This window comes from Galeopterus variegatus, unplaced genomic scaffold (genome assembly GCF_000696425.1).
Source record: "Galeopterus variegatus unplaced genomic scaffold, G_variegatus-3.0.2 Scaffold102, whole genome shotgun sequence".
Taxonomy (NCBI): Eukaryota; Metazoa; Chordata; class Mammalia; order Dermoptera; family Cynocephalidae; genus Galeopterus; species Galeopterus variegatus.
The window spans coordinates 457,835-474,407 of record NW_007726213.1 but is presented as its reverse complement, the minus strand read 5'-3'; positions in this window follow the sequence as shown (position 1 = coordinate 474,407).

The window sequence follows — 16,573 nt, the reverse complement described above, 5'->3', positions numbered from 1 at the left end:
TACATTGGTATGGTACATTTTTTATAATAAATGAACCAATATTGATACATTGTTAACTAAAGTTCATACTTACTCACATTTCCCTGGCTTTTACCTAATGTGCTTTTTCTGCTCCAGGATCCTACCAGGATATCATATTACATTTAGTTGTCATGTCTCCCTAAACTCCACTTGGCTTTGACACTTTCTCAGACTTTCCTTGTTTTTGATGACCTTGACATTTTTGAGGTGTTCTGATCAGGTATTGTTTAAGGATGCTTGTCTATTGCAATCTGATCTTTTTTCTCATGGTTAGGCTGTAGTTACAGGCTTCTGGAAAGTAAGGTAAGTATTTTTATTCTCAGTTGCAAATGAGAAAAAGGCTGAATGGAATAAGGGGAATTACCTTAAGTCATATAACCAATAAGTGGTGGAATCAGGTTTAAAACCCAGTCTCTTTGAATCAAGAGATCAAGGTCTTAACCATCACATTGTTTTCCTATAACCCAATTAGTTGGAAGCCCAATTAGGACTTAAATCTGAAGCCAGAACTGGGCTTTCACAGAGATGGATGGATGGATGAATATATAGATGGATAAATAGATGGAACAAGAAGTGGGTAGATAGATGGATAGACAGTCAGACAGAGACAGACAGATGACAGACACCTTATAATTGCTTTCTGATGGTATAAGTAACACAGTCCCACTCTAAATACTCAAGCACTATAGACACATATGAAGTGAGAGTGCCTTGTAAGCCTTCTGCAGTAATTGCTACTGTTAGGTATAGAGCCCTCCAATTTTTTTCTATGCTTACGCCTTACAGAATTTTTTTGGCATACATAATTATGTCAACATGTCTTTTAAATGGAAACATATTATACATATTGTTCTGCAACTTGGTTTTTTTCTTCATAACAATATATCTCACAACTTTATGAACTATACATTTTAGTTTGACCTCAAACTTTCTACACACTCTTAATTAACTGGTTCCTTATAAATGGACATCAGGTCTCTCAGTTTATTACTGCTGCTCTTTGCATTAACACGGTGGGTCTAAAAAATCAAATAAATAAATACATAAATAAAAAAAAATTCAGCCATCACAAGCATCATTTGGGGAGTGTATTTAAATACATATTCTTAGTCACCAAGGCCAAAGATTCTTGTTCAAAAGGTTTGGCATAATTTAGATTTTTTTCATAAATACAACTTCTTCCTCTAGGAAGATTATAGATGCAAGTGATTTTAAGATCATACTTTGAAACAAAGTTTAGTCGTCTTTGTATTTTGGCAGTATAGTCCTGCCTTAGTCTGGATAGACGTAATCCATTCTGATGGCCAGACTTCAGAAATCCCAACTGATTAGCTGCAATGAAATAAATCTACATATATGACTTTGAAAAATAAATGCTTTTTCAGTTCTGAGTGGATTTATTTTAATGTCTAGACAGATATTATAGCATATATTGGGGCAAGTGGGGATGGGCACTTCACATATATTGTCTCATTTGAACCCTCCAACAATCTGAGGGATAGGCACACCTGATATCTTGTGGCATTTTATAGATAAAGCACTTGAGTCTCAGAGGGACTTGTGAAGGTCACACGAGTGGTGGTCCAGGTGCAAAGACGTCAACTCAGGTTGACTGTGCATTATATATCAGTTCTAAACCTTTCACTTCAGTGACTTGACTGGCTCAAGTAATCAGCTCACAAGAGGATGACCAGGTCTAGTGCTGTCAAGACTTTCACATATTGCAGAAGGCATTTTCCTCTTGGTGGGAACTCTCTCCACTGGTAGCTGCAACCTTATATCCTGCAGTATTGTGGCCTGGGTGGAAGGAAGTTCTTCTATCCAATTTGAGTATAAAAAACATCCTAGGAAATGATTCTGATTGGCTCACCTTGGATACATACCAACATCCAGAGAACTACCTCAATAGCCAAAGGGGTGGGGAACTATAATTGGTCAGACTTGGGTCATGTGTCTAACCATGAAGCCTCATTAGAATCACAGGGAGAAGAGAGCAAGGTGTAGGCCCCTAAAGCAAAGGGATGGGAACTGGACACAGTTACTAGAATAAGGAGAAAGGGTACTGGCAGACAAAAACAGCCATGTTCACTGCAGGCTCTCTCCACATAACACTCTGCAGAACTGTAGCATTTTTAAGACACTTTTACATGAAATCTCGTCAAGATAAAAATTCATTGGTAATTAGCAATACCCATTAGCATCAAAAAATGTGCTAAAGCCCTTTAGAAAGTTTACTCTTTAAAGAAAGTACCACAATTCCATATGTCCCATGGTCAAATGAACATAACATGCTGATTTTCCTCTTAAAGATACACACTGCAGAATAGTGTATTAAAGGCTCTGAGAAGTCCTGCAGTAAAGAAATGTGTTCAGCCTCTTTATCCAACTATTTCCCAAAGGAATTTGGTTATGGACTTGTCTTCCCCCTTCACTATCAATTCACTTGGAACTAGGGTTCTACAGAACTCATTGAAGGAAATGCTGTACCATTTAATTCATCAGTAAACTCTTCTTTGTTAGCAATTAGTGGCAAACTTCAGTAAAGTCAAAGAATTACAATTTTTAATAGGCACAGTCTCAATTAATGGTGTTTAGCTACAGAAAATAAAATTTCACAACTAGCTTTACTACATCAGAGCATTCCAACTGTATCAGACAGATGACTCCTTCCTATAAATGATATTTCTAACACTCCTTTTACCATCCTAAAATGAAATTCATAGATAATGTTGCCTACCTACATGTAAAATTTCTAAAAAGATAAATACAATACCTTAACTATAACAGAAATAGAAATAAAATGATTTAGAATAAATTAACATTTATCTCAATATGTAAATACTTAGTTATGACTACACTGGAACATATTCTGAAGTCATTAGACACTTGCACTTATACATTAAATCTCCAGGAATGTGACAGTAACAAGTGCAGACTGATAAGGAGGTGTTGTATTGATAACTGAAATACCCTGAGGGGTGTTGCCATCAGCGATGTGGTTTGTCTCAAAGGACAAACTTCTCTTGGCAAATTCTACATAGGATAAAGGACAGTCTTCTCTATTTACATGGTGGTTACCTTGCTGAAAAATTTAGTGTATACTTTGTGTTTTTATATAAAATTCAGGTCAATTTTAAGTTCAAATAACTCTAAGTAGGTTGTTGGTTTGATTTACCTAAATGACAGCCTAGTGGGACAGTCAAAAGTCATACAGAACAGGGATCAATTCTTCATACCTGGGATGGCCTACGTATTGTAAGACATTTAGAATCCCTGGCCCCAGCCCAATAAATGCCAGTATTGCCCCTGTCTCCCCCACCCCAGTAATTTGACAACAGAATATCTCCACAAATTTCTAAAATGCCCCCCAAAGTACAGCATTGACTCCATTGAGAACCACAGAGATAACAAGCTGTTTTTTGGGTTACAGCTAAACTTTGTGTTGTACTCAAAGTTCTTAAGTCTCCAACAGAAAACTGGAAATAGAAAAATCTATTGACTCAACAATATTTTATGAGAAGGGAAATGGATGGGGAATATTTAGGCCATTTGTTTCTCTACTTGGAAAACGAGTTGAGGTATATAGTTGAATCTTACGGCCTGTGGAAAACATTAGCTCTCCATCTTTCTGTAGAAAATCCTGGTCCCAACAGTGAGAAAAACACACAAAGAACAGGGCAGGAATCACCAAGTATTGCTTGGTTCCAGCTCACCGGGCCCTTTGTAAAGTACATTGCACATCTCACCTCTATAAAAGACGTTGTAACAAAGGCATAATTTACCCTCTTCTGGTGAGGTTACAGAGGCTACTAGGTCTGATAAGTCTGCCTGATGCCAACCCTGTGCTGTTTTCCTTGCCTTGAAGCATATAGTGGGGAGGAGGGTAGGGAAATATAAGAGCATAAAACCAAGAATATACCTAGGGTTTAAATCCTGAATCCTGTGTAAAACTGGGCAAGTTACTTAATCTCTCTGTGCCTCAGTCTACTCACCTGTAAAATGGGGATAATAGTAGTGTCTGTTCTCAGAGGATTGTTATGAATATTAAATGGGTTGAAACACTTTAAACTGTGATTGTATATTATTATTAGCTATAATCACAATTACCATTTCTTTTTCAACTGCTTTAAGCAGTTTCAAAATTTCTTCCCCTAGGTCCAAGTTCATCTATCAAGGTCCACATTTCTCCTTTGGGTGGGGTAATGCCTATGACCAGGGGCACTTCATAGTTGTGATGCAGCTTCCATCTTTCCCATTCCCTCACCCCACTCTTGTTCTTCATTTTTTAAAAAGTCAGTGGCTCAAGGGGAGTATATAGCGCAGACAAAAGATTCCCAGCTCTGCCTGGGAATTACTTGTTGGTAATCTCAGACAGCCACCTCAATTCTCTAAGCCTCTGCTGGTGCATTTGTAAAGCCCCTCTAAGATCCCTCTAGGCTTCATTCTTCCCTCTACCCCATGCCCACCTCCACCAGTGAGAATTCTGGAACTGTAGGAAAGGATACATCCCCTGTTAGAAGCCTTTCTTGATGCTCATTCATGCAGCATCAGGTATTTTAAACAGCCTCAGTTACTCTCAGAAATCAGTATTTGTTATCCTATTAATTTGACCTCCAGCCTGGAAAATGAGTGCTACCAATACAGAGGGGCATCTGCTTCAAACTGTTAGAAACATTCAATGATTACCCTTTTTATTAGCCTAGTGCTCTGCCTTTTACATATGGATATAATCTGTCAATCATTACAAACATCTTATGAGAAAAAAGTCTGGAGATCATTATCCCAGTTTTGCAGATGAGAAAACCGAGGTACAGAGAGGTAAATGTAGTTGGCACATGAGGCCCAAATCAGGCTCTATGGGGACCCAGGTCTGCTGATGCCTAACCGGATGCTCTCTGCACCAGTGATAACACATAGAAAGCACCACATTCCAATATATTTCAGACATATTATATCACTCAATCTTCACAACAGCCTCAGGAAGTTGGGCATTATCACCACATTTTATAAACAAACGCAGAGCCCTACTAAACTTAAAATTCCCCCAAGGCAGGGACCACATCACATTTATCACTGAACTCTCCCAAAGTAAGCTCATTGAAAGTGGCAGAATTGGGACCAGAGCCAGATTATTTCTCTGTTCAACACATACTTATAGAACCGTCATGCTGAGACTGAAAGTCTACCTGTCTTTTCAGAGCCACCACCTGTGCAGTGGGGTCTGGGAAGGGGAGGAGCTACAGAAACAGGAGAAAAGGAAGAACTGGTTTCCCTGATCACCTACGTGCCAGGGGCTTTACTTCCATTACTGCATAAACTCCATTAGAATTGATCCCCCTGGAGCTACTTAAGTAATGGATTCACCTAATTTTCATATTTCACATTCATATAGTCAAGATCTAGGATTAGGTCAATAAAAAAGGGACTTTTTGGAAAAAAGATCATTAACATCTCTCGTCTGAATTCCATAACCCAGGCTGGACTGAAGAAAGTTTTTGAAGCTGGCTGTAGATGGGCCTCAGTTCAGACTGAATGCCACTAAATTCAACAAACCTTCATGCAATGCCATCTCTGTGTCAGGTGCTGCACTAAAGACTGACATCTCAAAAATGAGTAAGACCGGGCCTGCCGTCAGTCCAAAAGGGAAATAGGCAGGAAGAATTTCAAGCTGTAGGGGCAGCATGCCTTATGGGCTCTGCAATAAGACAGCTTAGGTGGAATCCCTGCTTCAACTTTTACTGTCTGATCTTGGGCCAGTGTCTTAACCCCTCTGTGCTTTAAGTTGCTTTATCTATAAAGAGGGAGAGATAATATTGGTTCCTATCTTGTCTATTATTTTACAAGGACTAAATGACTTAACATGTGGAAAGTATTTAGAACAATTCCTAGCACATGATAAGTGCTACCACAAACCATGCAAGACAGGGTGCGAAGTACAGTAATAGAGATAAATCCAAGGCACGAAGAAGGGAATGGTGAATTCTTTTCAGGGCAGTGAGAGTTAGAGATGGCTTCCTGGGATTTTTTTCTGGAAGAGGCAGAGTGAGGGTAGATGGTGCTATTACCACAACTAAGAAAAACAACTACCATTTATTGAGCACTTACTGTTTGTAGATCCTGTGCTAGTGCCTGACATGGACTATTTTATTTAATCCTCTCAATACTAATTCCACGAAGTTAGTACTATTAATATTATTCCCATTGGGCATACATAGAGACCCAGAGAGGTTTCTAGACTGTGTAGCCTTAGGTGAGTTATTTAACCTGTCTGGGTCATGAACTCAAGCCCTACATTTGGTGTCAGATAAACCTTTTTAATCATCAAGTTACAGATATTTTAGTTCCCTGTCTCAACTATGATTATTGAAAGCAAGTTTTCTCACTTCAGAGTTTGGCCCTCTCGAACCTGAGACCAAGACATTTGTAGAGCCTGTCTGTCTCTCCTCACCCAGCTTGTCTCACTGGCTGACAACTACTGTGCCAGAGATCACTGAGGCTGGAAGGGACATCTATTGAAAGGGGGAGGTTTCAGAGGACAAGAAAAAGAAAAACTACAAGGGGACTGGTGGGGGGAGCTTCTACCTTTTCTCCAAGCCCCTGCTACAGGCATCACCCTCCCCCCACTGTTCTCTGAATGATGCTGTGATGCCTGATGAAATTAAACGTTTGCCAAAAGGAACAAACTATGGATGTCTGGTTCCCTGGCACTTTTAGTCTAAGTGTTGCCCAATGAATATAATAGCTCCCTGACTATCTTTTCAGCAACATGTGCTTATGAAGCCATTCACAAAGGGCTGGGCACCAATAACACTCACCCTACTGTCTGCGGGCTGAAATCCAATATCGGATGCATGGTCCTAGTTTACAACTTGGTTTTCATCTCACCAAGGTCCCTCAGTCTCAGGTTTACTGTCCAGTTGCTAGACAGGAGCAATTTGTGACATCCCCCTAACCTCTCTTCTGTTTCTCACGTCCCACTCAGGATAGGATCACAGGATTACTTTTCAGGCCAAGAACAGATGCTACAAACTCCAGCTGAAACCCATTTTGTTGAGCTGCTACCCTATTGACCTGGGAGAGGCAACTGGCTCAAATTGTTCTGGGTTTGAGTTTGGAGAACAGACAGAGGCTTTGGCTAACTAATCAGGCTTGCTAATGCAGTTGGCGTGCACGGTTCCAACATCAGGACATGCCCTAATGTAGCACCCTGCCTTAGCCCTAGGTCAGGCAAGGAGTGGAGAGAAAAAGCTCTTGATTACTAAATCTCAGGTATCTCAGCATTTTGCACAACTGCCCCAAAATGCAGTAGTTTAAAACAACAATTATTTTGTTCTCTCTCATACTTCTTGGTGGTCACTAGGCTCAGCAAGGCAGTTCATCTTCTGTCTCACTTGGGGTAGCTCATGCAAGCTGAAATCAAATGGTGGCTAGGGCTGAAGTCATCTGGAATAACAAAGATAACTCACTGCTGTGTCTGGTACCTTGGCTGGGACTCCAAGGCAGGTATCTCTCCATGTAGTCTCAGAGCTACTCCTTTTCTACATGAAGTCTCATTCTGGTCCTCCAATGGGATAGCTGGGTTTCTTATATGGTGGTCCAGAGGTCTCTAAAATAGAAATGTCAGACCTTAAAGCTCAGGCTCAGAACTGGCACAGTGTCATTTCTGCTATATTCTACAGATTAAAGTCATGGAGTCATACCTGTGCAGGGAGGGGACCACACAAGGATGTGAATCCTATACAGATATGTGAATTTGGTGTGTGTCCCCACTATAAACAAGCAGGTGACCACATTCCCCTATGTAGGCATACTTTTATCTTACATAGTGTGTTAGTCCATTTCTGTTGCTTATAACAAAATACATGGAACTGGGTAATTTGTAAGAAAACAAAATTCATTGCTTACAGTTTCAGAGGCTGGAAGTCAAAAGTACAGAGGATATATCTGGTGAAGGCTTTGTTTGGTGGTGACTTCAGTGATGGCAGGGTATCACATTGCAAAATGGCAGAACAGAGAGAAAGAAACTCTGACGTGCTCTCCCTTTAAAGCCCTCAAAATCACACCCCTGACCACCATTATTAATCCATTCACTATGGCATAGTCCCATAATCCCCTCTTCAAGGCCCCACCTTTCAATTACCATAATAGGATTTCCCACCCTCAACTGTTAGCGTGGGAATTAAGCTTCTAATATATGAAACTTCGGGGGACACAATTTAATCAATCCACAGCACATAGCTACCATTTGTCGAGTGCTCACCACAGGGGAGGCATTATATAAAGTGGGTTATATCACTGTCTTTTATCCTTACAAAAAACTGAAAGAACTGGCATCACCATGTTACAAACAAACAAATTAAGGCTCAGAGAGGTTGAATTAACTTTCCTAAATTATCCAGCTGGTAAGTAGTGGAGCTAGGATTAATTCTAAGATCTGTGCTCCTGCAAAAATTGGTTTGCTTTTTATATATCCAGATATAAATCACAGCATCATTCCTTCTTGTCATTCTGGTACAGTAAAAAGCCAGCTACAGTTGGCCCAGCTGAGGCTGTTGGTATTTTGCCCCAGAGCCCAAGGGTATTGAGAGTAAATGGGGCTGCATGCTCAGAAGCTCTTTGCTCCAGGCTTGTCAGGCATCCTACCCAGGGGTTCTGCCAGCCTCTGCTTGAATGCTTTAGATGAGCTGAGGCCCTAGGCAGAAGGCTTTTGGCTCCAACAAGCTAATTTTCATAGTCTTGTGTCAAAAGAACTAACAGTTCCAGGAAGTATTCTTTTACTGAAGAATTTCACTGTATTCATTCATTTTTTTACTGTATACCAGAGCTAAGCACTGGAGATACAATAGTGAACAAAACAAAGTCTCTGCCCACATGGAGCTGACAGTCTAGTAAACAAATAGATATAAAATGCATCAAATGGTGTTAAGTGCCATGTATAAAAATAAAGTAGGGTAAGGAACACAGGGATTCTAAAAAAGGTTAGGGAAGGCCTGTAACATAATAGATCTTAAGGCAATGGAGGACATCTGGAATAAAGCCAAAGGAAAAAGCAAGAGCAAAAAGCCTGGAGGCAGAATCATCCCTGGAATGTTCACAGAACCACAGGGAGGCCAATATGGCAGGAGAGAGATAAACAATGAGGAAAGAAGTAAGTGATGTTTGAGAGATGGGAGGAGACAGACAATACTTCCCTCCACTGTAAGGATTTTTCCTTTAAATCCGAATGAAGTGGAAAGCCGGAGGCACAATTTGAACTAAGAGTGACATGATCTGATTTAGATTTTAGAAGGATGACTCTGGCTGCTGTGTTGAGAATAGAGCTGGGGGTGCTCAAGAACAAAAGCAGAGAGATTCCTTTGAAGACTATTCTAAGTAAGAAATAACTATACTTGGCCAAATGTAGTGGCTGTGCTTATAGTAATGAGTGGTCAGATTCTGGTTATGTTCTGAAGGAAAAGCTGGAAGGATTTACTGTTGAATTAGATATAGGGTGCAAGGGAGAAAATAGAGTCAAATATAACTCCAAGTTTTCCATCCCAAACACCTAAAAGAATGAAATTGTCATTTACTGAGATGGAAAAGCTAAGAGCCCAATTTCTGACATGTTAAGTTAAAAATACCTGTTAGATACTCAAGTCAAAATATTAGTAGGTAGTTGGATACATGAGTAGAGATTTCAAGGAAGGAAATAGGCTGGAAATTTGTATGTAGATAAGGGGAATTACCTAACCCATAAGTTAAACTAGCTTCTCACTTACATGTTTATAATGACCTTCACCAAACACTATAAAAAGTTTACAGAAAAGAAACAGAATGTAGGGAAAGGAAGTTCTCCAGTAAGCTCTCATTAAATATACTTCCAATGCTGCTTATCTGGGGAGCAACTAGTTAGAAAATATATTTGCTATGGAATGCTAACCCCCTGGAGAAATGAGATAGTGCCTATTTAAACATCTTAAGGGTATCAGATGCTAAGGTGTAGTAACTTGCAATCAATACCTTTAATTTGATGAGCAGGTAACCAAATCCATCCACCTGGATCCAATCTTTTTTTTTTTTTCTTCATCATAGACTAGACTAAAAACAGCAGCAAGTTTTTAACCTATCAATTTAGGTGAAACACAGAACTTGATCTTTAGTAAACCTTAAAACATAACAACACAAAAGGCAGAGTTTGAAAGAAGAATGGCCCAACTACTGAGTCAGGACACATCCCTAGGGCTGGATCCAGCAGAGACACTGACATTCTCACACACTGAGAAATGATCAGCCCTCGTCCCCTGGGAAGCCAGGGCTCCTAGATCTAAGGCCCAGGTCTCTGCTTCCCAGGTGGTACGTCCACCAGCACATCTTTGATATGGGTCAGGGTCAAAGTTTCGGAGACAATTTAAGAAAAACCCAGTATCTTCAAACACTATCCTCTAGCTCCTTAAACTCCCCAAAAGAGGATTTAAAAATTAACATATATTCTGAGAAATTACTGTGGTTCTAAGAGATGTCTTCATTTCTCAATACATTTGTTTCAAAATAAGTTTTTCATTCAGTCACCTCAAAGAAATCCATATTGAGTGTCTATTTTGAACTGGAAGCTAGAGATAAGGTGGGAAACAAGATAAAGTCCCTGCCCTTGTGAAGCTTGTATTTAGAGAAAATATAGAGTAGTTCTGTTCTTTCCTCAGTTCTTGGTTAGGAAAATATTGAGGTGAACATCCAAAGTAAAGATTCTACTGGCTCTGAAGAATGATGATGAAACAATGTATAATGAACCTAAGTGATTTCTCAGACTTTAGCTACCTAGAAAGACTTTGATATCTTAGTCTCAAATACTCTACCAGTCAATTATACCAGCCCTCTCTATGGAGAGACCATTCAAATACCATAATCTCAGGATCCTTCTGAAGAACTGATTTTGTTTGGACTGAAGGAAGTTCCAGACCTAATCATTTCTCTCTCCAACATTTATGCCAGCCACTGTGCTAAATTCTTTCCCATGAACTATTTGGTTCAATCCTTACAACAATCTTGTCAGGTAAATATTTTTATCACATCATACAGAAGGCAAACAGAAGGACCAATGACTTCTTCAAGGTTGGAAAATCAAAATTGGCGAATTAAAAACTCTAACACTAGGAGATGGGTTCTATTTTCAAACGTCATAGATGAGAAAGCTTCTCATGTCTAATAAATAATGAATAGCAATACAGAAATACAGGCTGCATAACTCCAGACCCAAGATCTTTACCATACTACTACCTCCTTAGCATGTCTAGTACCAACAACTAATGAATCCTAAGCATGTGATGTTTTTCGTTTGCTCCTCAAAACCACTCCCCACCCTTCTCCACCTGCTTTGTGCTCGGGGAGGTTGACTTTTATGAACTGCATCATCGGGCTCCCTTGCACACTGGCTTCTGGTTGGGTTTGGCTAATGACTGCATGCACAGGAGACTAGGAGGGGTGGGATGGAAGAGAGAAGAGTGAGACCAGAATGATCATTCCTCTAGTTCCCAATCTGTCAGATCACAGGTTCTCAGTGGCCATGTTCCTCTACCAAAGCCATGGATGGCTATTGTCAGTTGGCTCTCTCCTCAGGTTCCAATAATCACCCATTCGTGCCCATTTGGACCTATGAGTGGTAACAGATCTGGGACCCTGGGATGTTAATATAAGCAAGCTGCTTTACCATCTCTTGTTGGTTTTCCTTAATCTTGTCCACACCTCTGTAATGACCCCTTCATTAAACCTTCCTGAAATACTCCCATTTGAAAGGCCATCTGTTTTGTATTAGGACCCTGATTGCTACAGCTTGGGAAATGGAACCTAAGATCTAGGTGGACCAAGTTATTTCCTCTAAAACAAAATTAACTTATGTGGCACAGACCAACCTTAAATGGAGCCCTTCATATTCTCTGTGCAGAAAATCTCTTTAACTCTTCTCTTCTTATCGCTCCCTGAAGATGGAATGTATCTTCCATTCTCTTCCAGCATTGTCAGGAAGACAGTTATTTTATTCATTCAGGGTGCTTTCATTTTAAGTTTGGTATTTCTTCATCTAAAAGTCTGAAAAGTTCAATGAAGCCTGAGACCAGAACTGATGTCCACATTTTAATGTTACACTTCAATATAATCCCTTTTGGTATTACTAATGATGCCTGATTGCTTTAAGTTGTTTTTTTTTTTAATTAATTTTATTAATGTTACACTTCAATATAATCCCTTTTGGTATTACTAATGATGCCTGATTGCTTTAAGTTTTTTTTTTTTTTAATTAATTTTATTTGAGTCAAAATCGATTATACATATTTTGGGGGTTGAACCTTGAGATATGTTGATCAAATCAATATTACTAGCATATGTATTGTTACAAATCGTAATTATTCTTTATGCCCCTTGTCCAATCTCTCCCCTTCCCCCATTTCCTCCCCCTCCCCCCTCTAATTACCCTAGATTTCTTCTCTCCTTCTGAAAGAGTAATGGTTACTCTGTTAATTTGTTGCCTAGATGATCTGTCCAATGCTGAGAGATGTGATCGGGTCCCCCAATATTGTCACAGAGCAGATGCTGCTTATGTCACTCTGAAATGGGCTTTGTGGAAAGAGACAGCCTCTTCTTTTCTTTGACTCTGCTGGTGAATCTCCTTGTGTGAATGCACTCCAGTGGTTGGTGGACCATTTGCCTGGTGCTTGTGGTGTCTAGTCGCTTTCATGGTAGCCATGGTTATTGTGGAGGCTGCAGTGGGCCACCTACACAGAGGTGCTGTTTCTGGTATGCTCCTTGGCACTGGCAGTATGCCTGGTTGTGGGGTATGTCTGGTCCCCTTCTCCATGTCTCTGGTCCCTGGGCAGGTCCCGAGGTGCTGGCACAGTGTGCCTGGTTGTGGGAGAGAGGTCCGGTTCCCTTCTCCATGTCTTGGGTCCCTACGCAGGCCTCAAGGTGCAGGCACAGTGTGCCTGGTTGTGGGAGAAAGGTCTGGTCCCCTTCTCCTTGCCTCAGATCACTGGGCGGGCCCCAAGGTGCTGGCACAGTGTGCCTGGTTGTGGGAGAGAGGTCCGGTCCCCTTCTCCATGTCTTGGGTCCCTGCGCAGGCCTCAAGGTGCAGGCATGGTATGCCTGGTTGTGGGAGAAAGGTCTGGTCCCCTTCTCCATGCCCTGGGTCCCTGGGCAGGCCCCGAGGTGCTGGCGTGGTGGGTCTGGTTGTAGGAGGAGGGTTCAGTGCCCTTCTCCGTGCCTTGGGTCCCCAGGCTGGCCCCGAGGCACTGGCACAGTTTGCCTGGAAGTGGGAGTGGGGTCCGGTCCCCAGATCCAAGCCTCTGGTTCCCAGGAAAGCCCCAAGGTGCTGGTGGTGTGCCTGGGCCAGAACTAATTTTTTGTCCTTTGCTTCTAACATGGGGGAACTTCCTGTGGGAACCAGGACTTGAGCTGTGTGGTTGTTTAAATTGCTGCTTTGCTGCTGGTTCCCTAGGGAAGGCTTTTTGTGCAGCTCAGGGTGTGATGGTTGATCTTATAGGTACTTCTGGCTCTCCAGAGACCCAGTGGATCTGTGTTCTGTAGAATCTCTGAGCTGGGCCTGAGTTTTTTCATCACACTGCACCCCATGCAATTCTGTATTCCTGACCAGTCTCCTCTGAGTGGTTCTGTGTTGATTGGGGGCAGATCAGCTGTCCTTGCTGTGCCCCAGTGTTCTCCTGGTGTTCCCATCTCGCCCACCACCCATGCTCCAAACACTTCCCATGGGACCAGCCTGGTGCCATCCCTTGCAATCACTCACCAGCCTCTGAATGGCTCCCTTTTTCTGGTTGTTCTGGCTCCTCACTCCTGCATGGGTCCATGGGAACCCTATTAGTGGTCTTGCTGTCCTGGGAGCCGCCAAGGCCCTCTTCTCCCCTGCCGCCTCCAAGCAACTCCATCTGAACGGCACAGCTGCAGCTTCTGCTGGTTCCTGCTCCATGCGCTCATCAGCTTGAGCCTTAAAGCAGCCATGGCCCAAAATGCTCAGAGCAGCTTTTTCTTTCTCTCATCGTAGGTTCTCCCACCTCCATGAACTCCATCGGTCTCTCCTCCTCTTCCCCTGAGCTCCAGCAGCCCTGGCTTGGCTGATGTTACATTTTTATAGTTGTAAATTGGTTGATTTGTGAGAGAGAGTGATGCTGGGAACCGTTTATTCTGCCATCTTGACCGGCCAAAAAACATTGCTTTAAGTTGTAGAGTAAAATAAAATCATTTTGACTTTATTTTAGAATGATGGAACATACTAAAGTTGCATACTATTATTTCAAAAGAGGCTACTAGAAGGAGAGATGGGCTCTATCATCACTGGTCTCCCTAGTCAACCATCTTAAAAATTGGTCTGTTCAGGAAGCCAATTAAAGCCTCCTATGTTCTCCTTTACTGACCAGAATAATAGCTATAAAGGCAGTCTAGTTGGGAAAAGGAAACGTTTCCCCCAGAAATAATACACCAAAATTTCTCTATATTACAGGTTTGCAATGCAAACCCAGCATTCGTCTCTAAGATGTTTATGGGGTCTTTTCACCCTTCCTCATTGCCACCACCCTAGTTCAACAGCTTCCTGAAGAGTTTCTCTGCCTCCAGTACTATCCTGTCTCATTCATTCTCCATGCCCCAACCGGAAAGTCCTTCCTGCATAGCAAGTTGGATCAGGTTTGTTCTGTGTGTCAAATCTTTGAATGGTGTAGTGGATTTAATAATGTCCCCCCCAAACTCACGGAAGCTTGAATCGTGTTCCCCAAGTTTTATGTATTAGAAATTTGGCTCCTGATGTGACTGTTAAGAGGATGGGAAATACTATTATGGTACTTGAAAGGTGGAGCCTTTAGGAGGTGATTGGCTTGTAGGACCCTGCAGTAGTGAGCGGATTAAAAGTGGTGGTCGGGGGTGTGGTTCTGAGAGCTTTAAAAGAAGAGGGGCCGGCCCGGTGGCGCACTGCTACAGTGCGCCGCTTGGGAGCGTGGCGGCGCTCCCACCGAGGGTTCGGATCCCACATACAGACCGGTTCCTGCTCACTGGCTGAGCGAGGGGCGGGCGCAGCACCGAGGGTTGCGATCCCGTTGCCGGTCCCAGTCTGGTGCGGGCCCGACACTGAGGGTTGCGATCCGTTGCCGGTCACGAAAAAAGACAAAAAGGAAAAAAAAATAAATAAAAGAAGAGAGAAGAAAGTCTGTCTCACTCGTGAGGGTTGCAATCCGTTGCCGGTCACGAAAAAAGACAAAAAGGAAAAATAAATAAATAAAAGAAGAGAGAAGAAAGTCTGTCTCACTCTCTCTGCCTTCTTTCTTGCTCTCTCTACTCCATCATCTTGCAATATGAGACCCCAGGGTCACTGTGGGAGCTAAAAATAAAAAATATACAAATGGTGGGAGGGGTGGTGGGGAAGAAGACAATCACAATTCCTTGAACTTGTTAAGACAAGTGAACAGATATGATGTTGATGGGTGGGAGCTGGGAGAGGGAGAGGGGAGGGAGGAATTGGTAAAGGGACATGAAAATCAACTACGTTGTATATTGATAAAATAAAATTTTTAAAAAATGCCCAGTTCTATGTATTTTGTTATAAGCAACAGAAATGGAGTAATACAAATGGCATCCCATGGTCTACAGAATAAAGCAAACTCCTGAGGAAAGCAAACTACTTTTACATCTACCTTTATAGCTGTCTTTACTCGCTCCCACCACCCCAGGGTCCATGCTTTGGACAGCTTGGGGACCCCACCCTTCCTTTCCTGGATGCATCCTGCTCTGTCTCTTCCAGGGTCTTTCCCATGCTGTTCTGGTGGAAGATTCATTCCCGTCACTCATCGGAAGCCTCTGGAGTGCCTTCTCATGCTCAAGAGACCAAGTTAAATGTCACCTCCTGGCTAAAATTTCCCTAATTGCCTCCACAGCAGCCTTCCACTGCCTTTTATTTCCATCTTGCACTTTTTTAAAACCTATTAATCTCTTTTTCTCCTTTGTTCAACATTCTATCCCTTCAGAAATAAGGAAAGATACTAATTACTAATTCTCTTTTATAATGTCATGTCCTTCTGAGTCAATGAACTCTACGTATTTGGAGAGGGAATGACATTTGTTGAGTTCCTACTATTATACGATGAACATTATTTACATACATAGTTTTATTTAATCCTCACAACAACATTATATAGACAAGAACTATTATCCCATTTTGTCGATGAGCAAACTGATCCTGAAAACAAGCAAATGGTGCTCAAGGCAGTACAGCTGGCGGTGCGGCAGAATTTGGCCTATGTTCTATCTGATTCAAAAGTGCTTTTTCCACTATATCACCATTTTCTCATATAAAAAATTGATTAATCAGACTCCTTATTTGCATAGCACGTTATTGATTACAAAGTACTTTCTCTGCATCATCTTATTAGATAACCAATAAACCTGTGAGGTAGTTAAGGCACAGTGAGGAGCCTCACTGTATAGATTGGACGGTCAGAGAGAGAAACGATTCTCCCAAGGCCACCAACCCCAAAACTGCAGGCACTAAGACTGGAACACCTATCTCCTAAGCCAGTCTCCCATG